Source organism: Callorhinus ursinus, unplaced genomic scaffold, assembly GCF_003265705.2.
Source record: "Callorhinus ursinus isolate GAN/ISIS: 27379988/994484 unplaced genomic scaffold, GSC_fseal_2.0 scaffold11, whole genome shotgun sequence".
Classification (NCBI taxonomy): Eukaryota; Metazoa; Chordata; class Mammalia; order Carnivora; family Otariidae; genus Callorhinus; species Callorhinus ursinus.
In genome coordinates this window covers 43065430-43078796 of record NW_027397073.1, presented here as the reverse complement: position 1 = coordinate 43078796, position 13367 = coordinate 43065430, and positions in this window count along the sequence as shown.

Sequence of the window (13367 nt, the reverse complement as noted above, 5' to 3'; positions counted from 1 at the left end):
AGAGATTCATAGTTGGCATTACATCTCAAATTAAAGGAATTAATTTAGTAGTGACCATTATTTTAAACATATCTGACCTTCTAGCTATACTTTGATTCAATAGAAGAATCTGCTAATTCTTCATTATTCCTCAGTGATTTGTCATTTCCTGCGAATTGTATTCCTTAGGAGGTAAATAAAGGCTTTGTTTTCCAGAATATAATTACAGGACCACATCCTCCTTCCCCTCTTTTATCTCTCATAATATTTAGTCTTACAGATTTCTCTTTACTATGACTGATCAGTAATCCGTGACATTTAGAACTGACTGAAAAAATTCCAACCCACTTTTTACTTTATTGGAACATAGCACAACCTAAGGAAATGTGCAGGCAGAAAATAGATATGCTTTAAGAATAAAAATCCGTCTTTTGATTTTAATAAACTCTTAATAATTTTATTGTGATTATTTAGATGATATAATTCATACATTTTAAAGCAGTTTAAGGGGGGTGGTGGTGCCTGGGTGGCTCAGTCGGATAAGCATCTGCCTTCAGCTCAGGTCATGATCTCAGGGTCCTGGGATGGAGTCCAGCTTCAGGCGCCCTGCTCAGCGGGGAGTCTGCTTCCCCTTCTCCTTCTGCCCCTCCCCTCACTCGTGCTCTCTCTCTCTCAAATAAATAAATAAAAGCTTTTAAAAAAAGCAGTTTAATGAGGTATTCTGATACTACAACAGAAAAATGTAGATAGGTAAATATGAAACAGGTTTCTTAAAGAGTTTTTTCTGGTTTCAAAGTTCTATTGTTCTTTGTTAGTCGTTTTATTCTCTTTTTTCCCCCTAGGTATTAGTCTCATACCTTCTATTGCTAATCTACTTCCCAAACTATTTTTTTTATTTAATGCTTTATTGAGGTGTAATTGATACACAAAGAACTGCATATGTATATATATTTTAAAGATTTTATTTATTTATTTGACAGAGAGAGACACAGCAAGAGAGAGAACACAAGCAGGGGGAGTGGGAGAGGGAGAAGCAGGCTTCCCACCGAGCAGGGAGCCCGATGAGAGGCTCGATCCCAGGACCCTGGGACCATGACCTGAGCCGAAGGTAGACGCTTAATGACTGAGCCACCCAGGCGTCCCAGAACTGCATATATTTAATGGGTACAATTTGATGAGTTTGGACATATGCAAACACCTGTAATACCATTGCCACAATCAAAGTAATGCACTTAAACAATACTTCCCAAGCTTTCCTGTGTCTCCTTTTTTGAGTGCATGTGTGTCTGTTAGGAACATTTAACATGGGATTTACCCTTTGGACATATTTTAAAATGCGCAATATTGTATTGTTAACTATAGGGAGTATGTTGTACAGCAGGTTTCTACACCTTTTCATCTTGTATAATTGAAAGTTTATACCTATTGAACAACTTCTTATTTCTCCTATCCCCCAGCCCCAGCAAACAACATTCCATTCTCTGCTACTATGAATTTAACTATTTTAGACACTTCACATAAGTGGAATCGTGCAGGATTTGTTCCTCTGTGATTGGCTCATTTCAGTGAGCATACTATCCTCCAGATCCACCTAAGTTGTCACAAATAGCAGGATATTCTTCTTTTTCAAGGCTGAATAATGCTCCACGGTCTATGTACATTTTACATTTTCTTCATCCCATTCGTCCATCAGACACTTGGATTGTTTCCATCTCTCGGTTGTTGTGAATAATGCTGCATTTTACACGTTAGATGAAGTTTTCAGTCTACTTGTCGTTGACTAAAACACAGATTTGGAAGCTCTCCTGACTATACAAAATGTGATTCAAGGACCAGCAGCTTAGCTATCACCTGAGAACTTGTTAGAAAAGCAGAATCTCAACCCCATCACAGATTCCCCCAAGTGGTTGGTGTTCGACTTCAAAATTTGAAAAGTATGGCTCTAAAAGACAAGACATCAGACTTGGAGGTGAGTGGGTACATGAGTGTGTTTTTAAGTGGGGATATTATATTTGTTGATAGAAGTGTCACTTATCTTTTTTTTTGTTTTATGATAACTAACTTCCATTTATAATCAATAAGATTCCATGTGGATTGACATATACAATTGATCCAGTGCTTTTCTTACTCCAGAATTGAAATCAGAACTCCCCCAATAGTCCTTCCTCAGCTGTTAGCCACATTTGATGGGGATTTCTGATTCCTCATAACCATGTGTCCTTTGAGAAAAAAAAAAAAATCCCAATTAGACTCCTGTTAGAAAGATGGCAGGGTGCTAATACATTGTGGCAATGCATACATTATGTTTGGAAGAAAAAATAACGTTTAAATTAGGTTAAATTCCTTATCTTTGTTCTCTTCTAGGCTTTAAATCAGCAAGCCTTTTCAAGCTAAGCTGTATTTTCTTTTTGGGCAGCAAAGTGGGCATGGCCAGGGAACAGACTGGCTCTAGGCAAGACTTCCTGAGCTCTGTGCTTGTGCAAATTATATCATAGAGTTTCAACAAAGCCCAGTCTTTCTCTTTTGGACAGATGGTGACAAATGCCATGTTAATTTGATGATGTGACTAAGTAAAGACTCAGTAAATCTTAACTATAATGTTTATTTCTTACTGCTTTGCAAAATTATTAAATGATGAATAAAAAAAGTTAGCTCTCTCTTGTTTCAATCCATCAAAATTGCTCACAGAATTTCAGAACAAATACAAATAATGTTTTTCAGTGCTGTTATCTCCTGAACAGGAACAATATTTCCCTAAATAAATTTTAAATGTTACATTTTAAGCAAATTGATACATACATTTGAGGGGCGCCTGGGTGGCTCGGTTGGTTAAGCATCTGACTCTTGATTTCAGCTCGGGTCATTGTCTCGGGTCACGAGATTGAACACCGAGTTGGGCTCTGTGCTGAGTGTGGAGCCTGCTTAAGATTCTCTCTCTCTAGGGGCGCCTGGGTGGCTCAGATGGCTGGGCGTTTGCCTTCGGCTCAGGTTGTGATCCCGGGGTCCTGGGATCAAGTCCCACATCGGGCTCCTTGCTCAGGAGCGTGCTTCTCCCTCTGCCTCTCCCCCTGCTCATGCTCTCTCTTTCTGCATCTCTCTGTCTCAAAGGAATAAATAAAATCTTGAAAAAAAAGAACCATTTTTTTTCTAAAAAAAAATAAAATCCTTCTCTCCTTCTGCCCCCTCAACCCCACTGCTTTCACTGTCTCTCTCTCTTTTAAAGAAAAACCTAAAAAAAATACATACATTTCATAACACAGTCAAATAGAGTAGAAAAATCTGTGCATTATGAACGCCACTGCCTTCTTCCTTTCCTTCCAAACCCTAAGTGCTGTTGTCTAAAGGCAAACTCTTTTACTGTACATTGTTTTGTTTTTGTTTCCTCTATAACTCTAACATACTTCTTTGTCTATTTCTTGAATGAAATTTAGAGAATGTTTATTGACCCTGTGTCATGAAAGATGAGTATTTTTTCCCACTCTCTCCATCTCCTCTCTACTCCCAAATCTTATTATTGACTATTATTTTTAGTTCTATTGGGTAAATTTAAATCCTATACATATGTATCTAGTTCCTGATTGGTCAATTTTGATGGTATCTCTTAGGTCTCCACTTGTTATGTGAAAATATTGTGTCTCAATCTTTTCCTCTATCTTTCTTGTTTCTTCCCTCTCCCATCCTTTTACACCTCCTTCTGTCCGTTAGGCTTTTATTTTGTCAGGGTCATTAATATTTACATTATATAGTATACTGAACCACAAACAGGTCCTGAGTTTAAATACTTATTATCAGCATATAATGACCATGAAAACATTGCTGGGTGTGGATTAAGGTGATTGCTAAGATGACATTCTCTTCTCCCTAAGGGTAGAGCCATTGGAAGGAAAACGTTCTCACTAATGGTATCAAATAGAGACTCTTTTCTTATATTCTACCAATTGCTTAAAATCATGCTACATTTTAGTTAGCTTCATAACTGTACCATTAATTTTGTCTGTGCCTTTGCTGTTGCTTCTCCTTGCATTTCTGCTAGTCTTACACCATTTACCTTTATTACAAGCTCAATATTTTTAGATTCCTTCTTATGTACTTTATTCTTTCAAGTGGGTTTCCCCAACCAAAGATGACTCTTGTAGAGTATATCCATCCTTCTGTCCTCCACTTTGAATCTCATACCTCAGCTATCATCTTGGAACTTCCCTTGGTTTTCTTGGGTGAATCCCTTGTTCTCTCTCTCTCTCTCTCTCTCTCCCGATTTATTCCCTTATTTATTATAGTAGAATCTCAAGTAGTTCTCTAAAATATTGTATGTAAAATACATCCTTGTTGAACATATCATCATCTTATTTTGTTTTTATAGATAATGGGTATCTGGACTTGTTACAGAATTCTAGATTGAGAAAAATTTCCCCCTTGAGAGCATTATTTCCTTGTTTTTCAACCACTGGTGTTGCCACTACAAAGTTAGATGCTACTCAGTTGGCTTGTTTAACTCCTCTTTGGAAGCTTTTAGGATTTTCTTTTTCTCCTTGATGGCATAACATGTGTAGACATAGATCTGTTATTTTCTTTGCACGTGATATTTAGTAAGTTTTTCATTCTGAAGGCTTGTGTTGTTCAGTTCTCAGAAAATTTTGATATTTTCTTTCCCTCCATTTACTCTTCTTTCTCTCTGAAATTCCCGTTAGAGTAATATTAGACCTCTTGGCTTGGTCTTCTCTGTGTCTTATAAGTTCTTTACCCATGTGAGGTAGGCAGAATTCTAAGATGGCTGCCAAGATTCCAGCCACCTTGTGTAAATGTCTTAGATAATTCTTCCCCCTTAAGTGTGGGTAGGACCTATGAATAGATGAGACAATCACTTCCTCGATTAGGTTTCCTAACATGGCAGAGGGCTAGGATAGTCACCTTTGTGATTACATTTACATTATATAAGAATTCTTCCTACCAGACTGGGGAGACATTCTGGCTTTGAAGATGTGAGCTGCCTTGTTCTGAGAAGGCCACGTGGGTAGAACCTGAGGGAGGCCTCCAGAAGGTGATAGTGACCCTGGTCCAAAAACCAGTAAGAAAATTGAGATCTCAGCCCTACAACTACAAGGAAGTTATTCTGCCAACAACCTGGATGAGCTTGGATGATCTGGAGTTCAGGTGAGATCACAGTCTGGCTGTAACCTTGATTTCTGACCTTTGAGATCCTAAGCAGAGAAAACAGATATACAATGCCAGCACTTCCAATCTACAAAACTGTGAGATCACAAATGGGTACTGTTTTAAGCCATAAGTCTGTGGTAATTTGTTACAAAACAATGGGAAATTAATACACTTTGTAGTTTTGTTTTTTTTATTCTGGGAGTTTTATTAGATACTATTTTCTCGTCTCCCTGTAGTTTATTTTTTTTTAAGAAACTGTTTTTTTGTTTGTTTGTTTTTTGAAATCTTGGCCATGGAACGGAAGCTCCTCTTCTGTGTTTTTTCCTTTTTCACAGTGTCCTTTCTTTGTTTTATGTCATCTTTAATCACTCTGAGCATACTGGAGTTGTTTCAAGTTCTCCCAGTGCCCCTAATTATCTCTCCTTCTCAGGGTCAGTTTGATGTTTCTCTTTCATGTGGTTAGGTCTCCAAATATGTCTGGCAATGTTTGGTTTCATGGTTTCAAAAGGAGTGGGTTGCTCTTGAGGGTTTCTTTTGCTATAGAAGTGTCTTTTCTAGGACTTCTTGAAGGTCTCCTCAAGGTCTCTCTCTTGAGTGAGATTCTGAAAGGGAATCCCATGTGTGTGGGGCACACTGTTGATGGTTTTGCTCTGCTTGTAGAGTGAGGGTGCTGTGAGCCAACTCTCTTGTTATTGATACTAATGTTGGTTGAATGAGAAGGGCTTTTACTCTGGAACATCTAAGTTCACACCAGATTTTCCCAAACCGTTCAGTTTTGTTAGAGATTATCTTTGATTTTTATGGCTTGGACTTAAGGGACTGATGCCTGTGCTTTGCATGATGTTGGGCAGAAGTTGGAGGTTGATGAGGGTGACTACTTGTGCTATATTCCCATATACAAACTTCAGTAATCTTCCCTTGGTTTTTCCTTTCTTTCTCTTCCCTTCCCTTCCTTCTTTTCTTCCCTCTTTCCCTCTTTTATTCCTTCCTTCTTTCCTTGACTTCAGCTCATTGTACAGCCAAATCATTGGTTTGTTTTTGCAAAGGTTTCTCTTGCTTTATGATATTTTATTTTTTCCCCGTTCATTTCGTAGCCTACTTCCATTTTCCTACCTTCATTTTCCAAAGATACTCACTCTAATATATTTGATTGTATATGTATATATACATTCTTGTAAACTATGATTTTTGTGTATAAGTTATTAATTTACTTGATTGTATTGTGCTATAGATCTTATTTTTTTCTTTTCACTCAATACTGTTTTCTAGATCTTATCATGTTGCTATATGTATATCAATTTCTTCATCCAAAAATCTCATACAGAAGTTAGGCTAAGGAGTGTAGGCAGAGAAGGGTGCCTGAGAAGAGAAATACTGCCTGAAAGTGAGGTCACATAGTTTAAATACAGCCAAGAGAAAAAGGAGGACTAAATCCTAAATACCTAGCTTGAGCTTTGGATCTTTCCCCGGCTAAGAGAGATCGACAACTAGAATGTTCAGTTATTTGAACTAATATTTCTCCCTTTGATTAAGACAGTTAGGTTTGATTTCTGTCCTGAACACTTGAAGAGTCTTGGAAATACGTGTTTCAAGCCGTATATGTTACAAACATAAAGGAACCCAGATGTATCATTGAATTTAGGATGACATATCCCATTATTGTTGTTTTACCTTTGTTGCTAAGTAAGGATGCTGATCTCACATTTCTTACCTTATACGTTATGGTTTATATTGTTTTTGGAAAGCATTAATCTATTTTTCAATAATTTAAAATTATTTTAAGATGTATTGTCAAATATGTATGCACATGTTTATATTGTACAATCCTATCAAAGGAATAAAAGTGCTTTTCATTTGTGGTCATCTTAATCCATGGTAAAGATTAAGATTTTTCTACTATAGGCATTTAACATAATACTTTTTGTCAAAGTCTAATGACTAAAAAAAAATGACCAGGTAATAATCTTTAAAGTCAAAGTTTATCTTTGATTTTATTTGAGTATATATCTCCAAGGAACATCTGCGATCTTTAGGAAGGAGAAGCTAGTGTTGCTTTAGTAAATGTCATTCTTTCCATCAAGTCAGTACGGAATTCATTTTCTGTACAGGGTGTCCTACATAATCGGAAGTTTTGTCTTTCAGGAGGAAGGGAGGAGGGGTGTTTGTGACCTGCCATCCCTGGAATTTTTCACTATATTTTGAATATTGGTTTTATTTCTTTTTACATTTATCAGGTTTGAATTAATATTGTTCTATTTTTCCTGTGTTTCTTAGCACCCCTATCACATCATATCCTAGCATATCTACACATTCATAACTGTGGGTGTATCCCTTTATAGAGATTATTGCTCAGTCATTTAGGGATGGGATTACCCATATATATGCTATATAAACATAGCATATATTGCTACTTATTTCTAATATGACTTAAGTTTGCCTAAAAGAACTTCAGAATTTGTCTATATATGGTATGGTAGATGATGATAATGATGATGATGATGATAATGATGATTATTTAATATAATTGCAGTTTATCCTTTGCCCAATAACTGCTGTATTGTTTTCTATTATCTTGGATTTCAGATACATTGTCCTTTCATATTATCATATTATTGTTTTCTAATTTACATGCTTAATCATATAAATATATGATATTCTGGAATAAAGTGTTTTCTTAGCTATCTAAAGCATGGATTGGCCAGTGAGATGGCTGTAAGTCTGCAAGCCCTACTACATATTCCTTTTGGCACCATTTCCTATCATCCTTTGACTATTTTTTTTTTCCATTTGTCATTAAGATTCACCGTAGAAGAACTCGATCGTCTATTGAAAGTGACTATCATGGTAGGTGCCAGAAACTGACCAAAATAATATCATAACTTTCTTTGTAAAAAAATGTAATAAAAATAAAAAAGCTTTATGTTATTCTTTTCCTCATGTAATCCAATTATATTTGGGAAGCTGTAGATAAAAAGCATGCTGATTTTTAAAATTTTCAGTGCTAAATGCTAAACACTATATCAAAATTATATAGTATATTTTGTGTTCTTGCCTAAAAAGTGGCATATACTATCTTTTAATTAATGTTACTGTTTTTTCCAGTTAGATATAGATTTTTACTTACTATTATTGGGGTTCCTTTTTCATCCTTTAGGAAAGTTATAATTAAGAAAGAATCAGAATGAGAGTGATAACATAATGGATGGCAGCAGGCTGAGTGATTTTTAAAAAATACATTTTATTTGTTTATTTATTTATTTAGAGAGTGTGCACATGAGCAGGGAAGGGGCAGAGGAAGAGGGAGAGAAAACCTCAAGCAGACTCTGGGCTGAGCTTGGAGCCCTATGTGGGGCTCAATCCCATAACCCTGAGATCATAACCTGAACCAAAATCAAAAGCTGGACATTTAACTGACTGAGCCACCCAGGGGCACTGTAAGTTCATTATTTTTTATGTTTTTTTCCCTTAAGATTCTATTTATTTATTTGACAGAGAGAGAGAGAGACAGAGAGAGCAGGAACACAAGCAGGGGGAGTGGCAGAGGGAGAAGCAGGCTTCCTGCTGAGCAGGGAGCCCGATGTGGGGCTCGATCCCAGGACCCTGGGATCATGACCTGAGCCGAAGGCAGACGCTTAATGACTGAGCCACCCAGGCGCCCTGTTTTTTTTTTTTTTATCTGTTACTTTTATTGCCTGAAAAATACCCATTCCTTTGTTTCACCTAATTAAACCCATAGTCATAATTGAAGCCTTGTTAATGTGTATCTTTTCTATAGTCATGTCATATCTTTGAAGTGTATATGGGTCTCACTTTCATTGAATCCTCACAGTCAAGAATCAGCTAGATTAGTACTAAATTTTCCTGTATTATTCATGAATTGTTAATTCAGGTAACAGGTAAGTTGCAGAATATGGAGAATATGGAGGCTATTCTTTACTTCTGCTAGCACCTAACAGAACACTGAGCACATAGCAGATTCTTACTCTATATTGATTTCTAATACTTTTAAATAAATTTTATGAATATATAACAGTAGAAGGGAGATAAATATCTGTCAGTTTCCCCTATTTCACTGAAGAGAAAATCTTGGGTTCTGAGAATACTTTAATGTTTCGTGATCTTTGGAAATATTAGGGCCAACAGAAGGTACTCTAAATTTTTTTTTAAAAGGATTTATTTATTTATTTATTTTATTATGGTATGTTAATCACCATACATTACACCATTAGTTATTTTACTATTATTATTTATTTTTTAAATTTTTTATTGTTATGTTAATCACCATACATTACATCATTAGTTCTTGATGTAATGTTCCATGATTCATTGTTTGTGCATAACACCCAGTGCTCCACGCAGAACGTGCCCTCTTTAATACCCATCACCAGGCTAACCCATCCCCCCCACCCCCTCCCCCCTAGAACCCTCAGTTTGTTTTTCAGAGTCCAACGTCTCTCATGGTTCGTCTCCCCCTCTGACTTACTCCCCTTCATTCTTCCCCTCCTGCTATCTTCTTCTTTTTCTTTTTTCTTAACATATGTTGCATTATTTGTTTCAGAAGTACAGATCTGTGATTCAACAGTCTTGCACAATTCACAGCGCTCACCATAGCACATACCCTCCCCAATGTCTATCACCCAGCCACCCCGTCCCTCCCACCCCCACCACTCCAGCAACCCTCAGTTTGTTTCCTGAGATTAAGAATTCCTCATATCAGTGAGGTCATGTGATACATGTCTTTCTCTGATTGACTTATTTCACTCAGCATAACACCCTCCAGTTCCATCCACGTCATTGCAAATGGCAAGATCTCATTCCTTTTGATGGCTGCATAATATTCCATTGTGTATATATACCACTTCTTCTTTATCCATTCATCTGTCGATGGACATCTTGGCTCTTTCCACAGTTTGGCTATTGTGGACATTGCTGCTATAAACATTGGGGTGCACATACCCCTTTGGATCCCTACCTTTGTATCTTTGTGGTAAATACCCAGTAGTGCAATTGCTGGATCATATGGTAGCTCTATTTTCAACTGTTTGAGGAACCTCCATACTGTTTCCAGAGTGGTTGCACCAGCTTGCATTCCCACCAACAGTGTAGGAGAGTTCCCCTTTCTCCACATCCCCACCAACATCTGTTGTTTCCTGACTTGTTAATTTTAGCCATTCTGACTGGTGTGGGGTGGTATCTCATTGAGGTTTTGATTTGGATTTCCCTGATGCCGAGTGATGTTGAGCACTTTTTCATGTGTCTGTTGGCCATTTGGATGTCTTCTTTGGAAAAATGTCTGTTCATGTCTTCTGCCCATTTCTTGATTGGATTATTTGTTCTTTGGGTGTTGAGTTTGATAAGTTCTTTATAGATTTTGGATACTAGCCCTTTATCTGATATGTCATTTGCAAGTATTTTCTCCCATTCTGTCTGTTGTCTTTTGGTTTTGTGGACTGTTTCTTTTGCTGTGCAAAAGCTTTTTATCTTGATGAAATCCCAAGAGTTCTTTTTTGCCCTTGCTTCCCTGGCCTTTGGCGATGTTTCTAGGAAGAAGTTGCTCTGGCTGAGGTCGAAGAGGTTGCTACCTGCAGCATTAGTTTTTGATGTAGTGTTTCATGATTCATTGCTCTAAGTTTTAGTTCATTTTGTTAGCTGAATTTTATAAGTGATTTATAAAATCGGTAATCTTATTTTCTAGAAATAAAAATTGTACTGCTGTGCTAGTACAACGTAAAAATATCTAGTCAACTAATTTTAGTTAAATGCCAATTACAGTTCTTCAGCATCTTGTTTCTCTATAAATAATAAAGTTATGGAATTGTTTCATTTAACTTGTAGTTTTAATGTGTTTTTCTAGGCGATAACTCATTGTTATGCCACTTGCCGTAGTTCATGTATTAAAAAAAGTGACTGGCATAAGTATTATCCACTGTGAAATTTTGTTTTTCTTGCTTAGAAATTTGAAAAAGCTATACCTAATAGTCAAATTTCCACAACTTCTATTAGTCATTTAAATTAACTTAGGATGTATTTCTTACTATTGACATAGGCTCTAAGCATTTCTCTTCATAGTTTAGAGTTAGTGTTTTATTGCAATATCATGTGGAAGAATACATTTTTGTTTCCAGTGAAGACTGTTGGAACGTGTGCTTGCCCTTGCCATCTGCTAACTCTATCAGTCAGGGCAGTGGAATGGAAATGGCAGTAGAGTGTTGAAATTGGACAGATCTGCATGCGAATCCTAGCGCCTAGCCAGCAGAGGTTAACACTTGGCCTCTGGATCAGCCTGTTTGATTCTTAAACTTTTGTTTGTTTTGGCTTCTGGTACTGTCAACATGTAGGCTCATCCTACTGGCTGTCTCTTCAGGTATTTACTTTTCTGGCCATCTATTCCTTACTATGGCTCATGACTTCACGCAGCCATCATTTTTTGCTCATGATGCTTTTCACAGAACTTGAATTAAATGTGCTAAGTCTTTGTCCCTGACTCTTCAGTTCATAATCAAGCTGAAAAAATGTTGGTCTGGAAAGGTTAGCAATGTGCTAAGGAAATTAAATTAAAGTATTTATATTAAATTATTAAAGTATTTACATTATATATACAGTTCAGGCAGAAAGGAACATGACCCAGACTAAATTTTCATGCTCTGGAAGTATTTTATTTCCTTGCACATTCTTAAAAAGTTAATTTCAGATCACAGTTGTGCTCCCAAGCATAATTTGAAATGTTTGAAGTTATATCCATAATAGCTGGCAGCCTGATGTGTAAGTAAAATTGGTATGACCTCACAAATATGCTATTCTTAACCAATATAATAGATACTGCATTTATGAGGCTTAATCAAAAAAGTAGCTAGATAGATTAGATATAAAAATGAAGTAACAGCATCTAAGGAAGTCTCTCAAATCAGTTAATGCATGCATCCCATTAAGATCTCTGTTCTGGTTAGAATGTTGAAAGCAAGGACAAGCATTGGATTCACTGCAATTAACTCACTAAAGAGAAGCAAATGGAAAAGTTGATGTATCCCTGGGGCCTACTAGCTAAAATGTACCTACAGGAAACTGCCTGACATGTCTTTTCTGAACCTCCCTATACATAAACAGGGTTTACATTGACGGTAAGGCAAAAAAAGCCTCATAATCCACAAAATTATATAAAAGATAAAGATTCAGAAAATTATATCTAAGATAACATAGTATTTTAGCAGCTTAATACTCTTAGAAGGAGGAGAGAGAAAGTGATTGAAGACAGTCCTCCTGACAGTTATTTTTATTTAGTTTATCCTGGTCTCATGCACAGGTTTTGGACAAAATTCATTTTGAAATGTTTAAGAGCACTAGCATATAAAATACTGACTATAGCATTTACTGCTTGGACAAGTCAACAAACTATGGCACTTTTCACTGTTCCTCATTGCCTAAGTAAAGCGTGGTACAGTTGATAAAATAATAACTCAGTATAAGGATATTTCCCTGAAGGATAGTTCATTTCAAGTCGAACACCTCTGTCACCATGCATTTTTATTGCAGTTTTTAAAAAGAAGAGTATGGGACACCAGGGTGGCTCAGTTGGTTAAGCTTCTGACTCTTGATTTCTACTCAGGTCATGATCTCAGGTTCGTGAGATCAAGCCCTGTGTTGGGCTCCACCCTGGGCATGGAGCCTGAGTAAGATTCTCTTTCTCCCTCTCCTTCTGCCCCTCCTCTCTCTCTCTCTCCCTCTCTCTAAATAAATAAATGAATGAATAAAATAAAATAAAATAAAATAAAATAAAATAAAATAATAAAATATAAAAAATAAATTTTTGTATATATACATGCATACATATACATACATATGACCTTTCAGGACAAGTATTCTTTTTTTTTTTTAAGATTTTATTTAGTTAGTTGTTTATTTTGAGAGAGAGAGGGACAAAGGGAGAGAGGGCAAGCAGGGGGAGGGCCAGAGGGGGAGGGAGAAGAAGGGGAAAGTATCCCAAGTAGGCTCCACACTGACCTGTATCTCAGGACCCTGAGACCATGACCTGAGGTGAAACCAAGAAATGGACAATTAACCCACTGAGGCACCAGGTGCCCTAGGACAACTATTTTTCAATATGTTATTTGAGGACAACTATCTTTTAATCACTTTATTAAGGTATGATTGACATATAAAAAGTACACATTTAATATATAAAATTTGATAATTTTGGAGACAAGTATGCATCTGTGAAACCATCACCAGCCTATGCT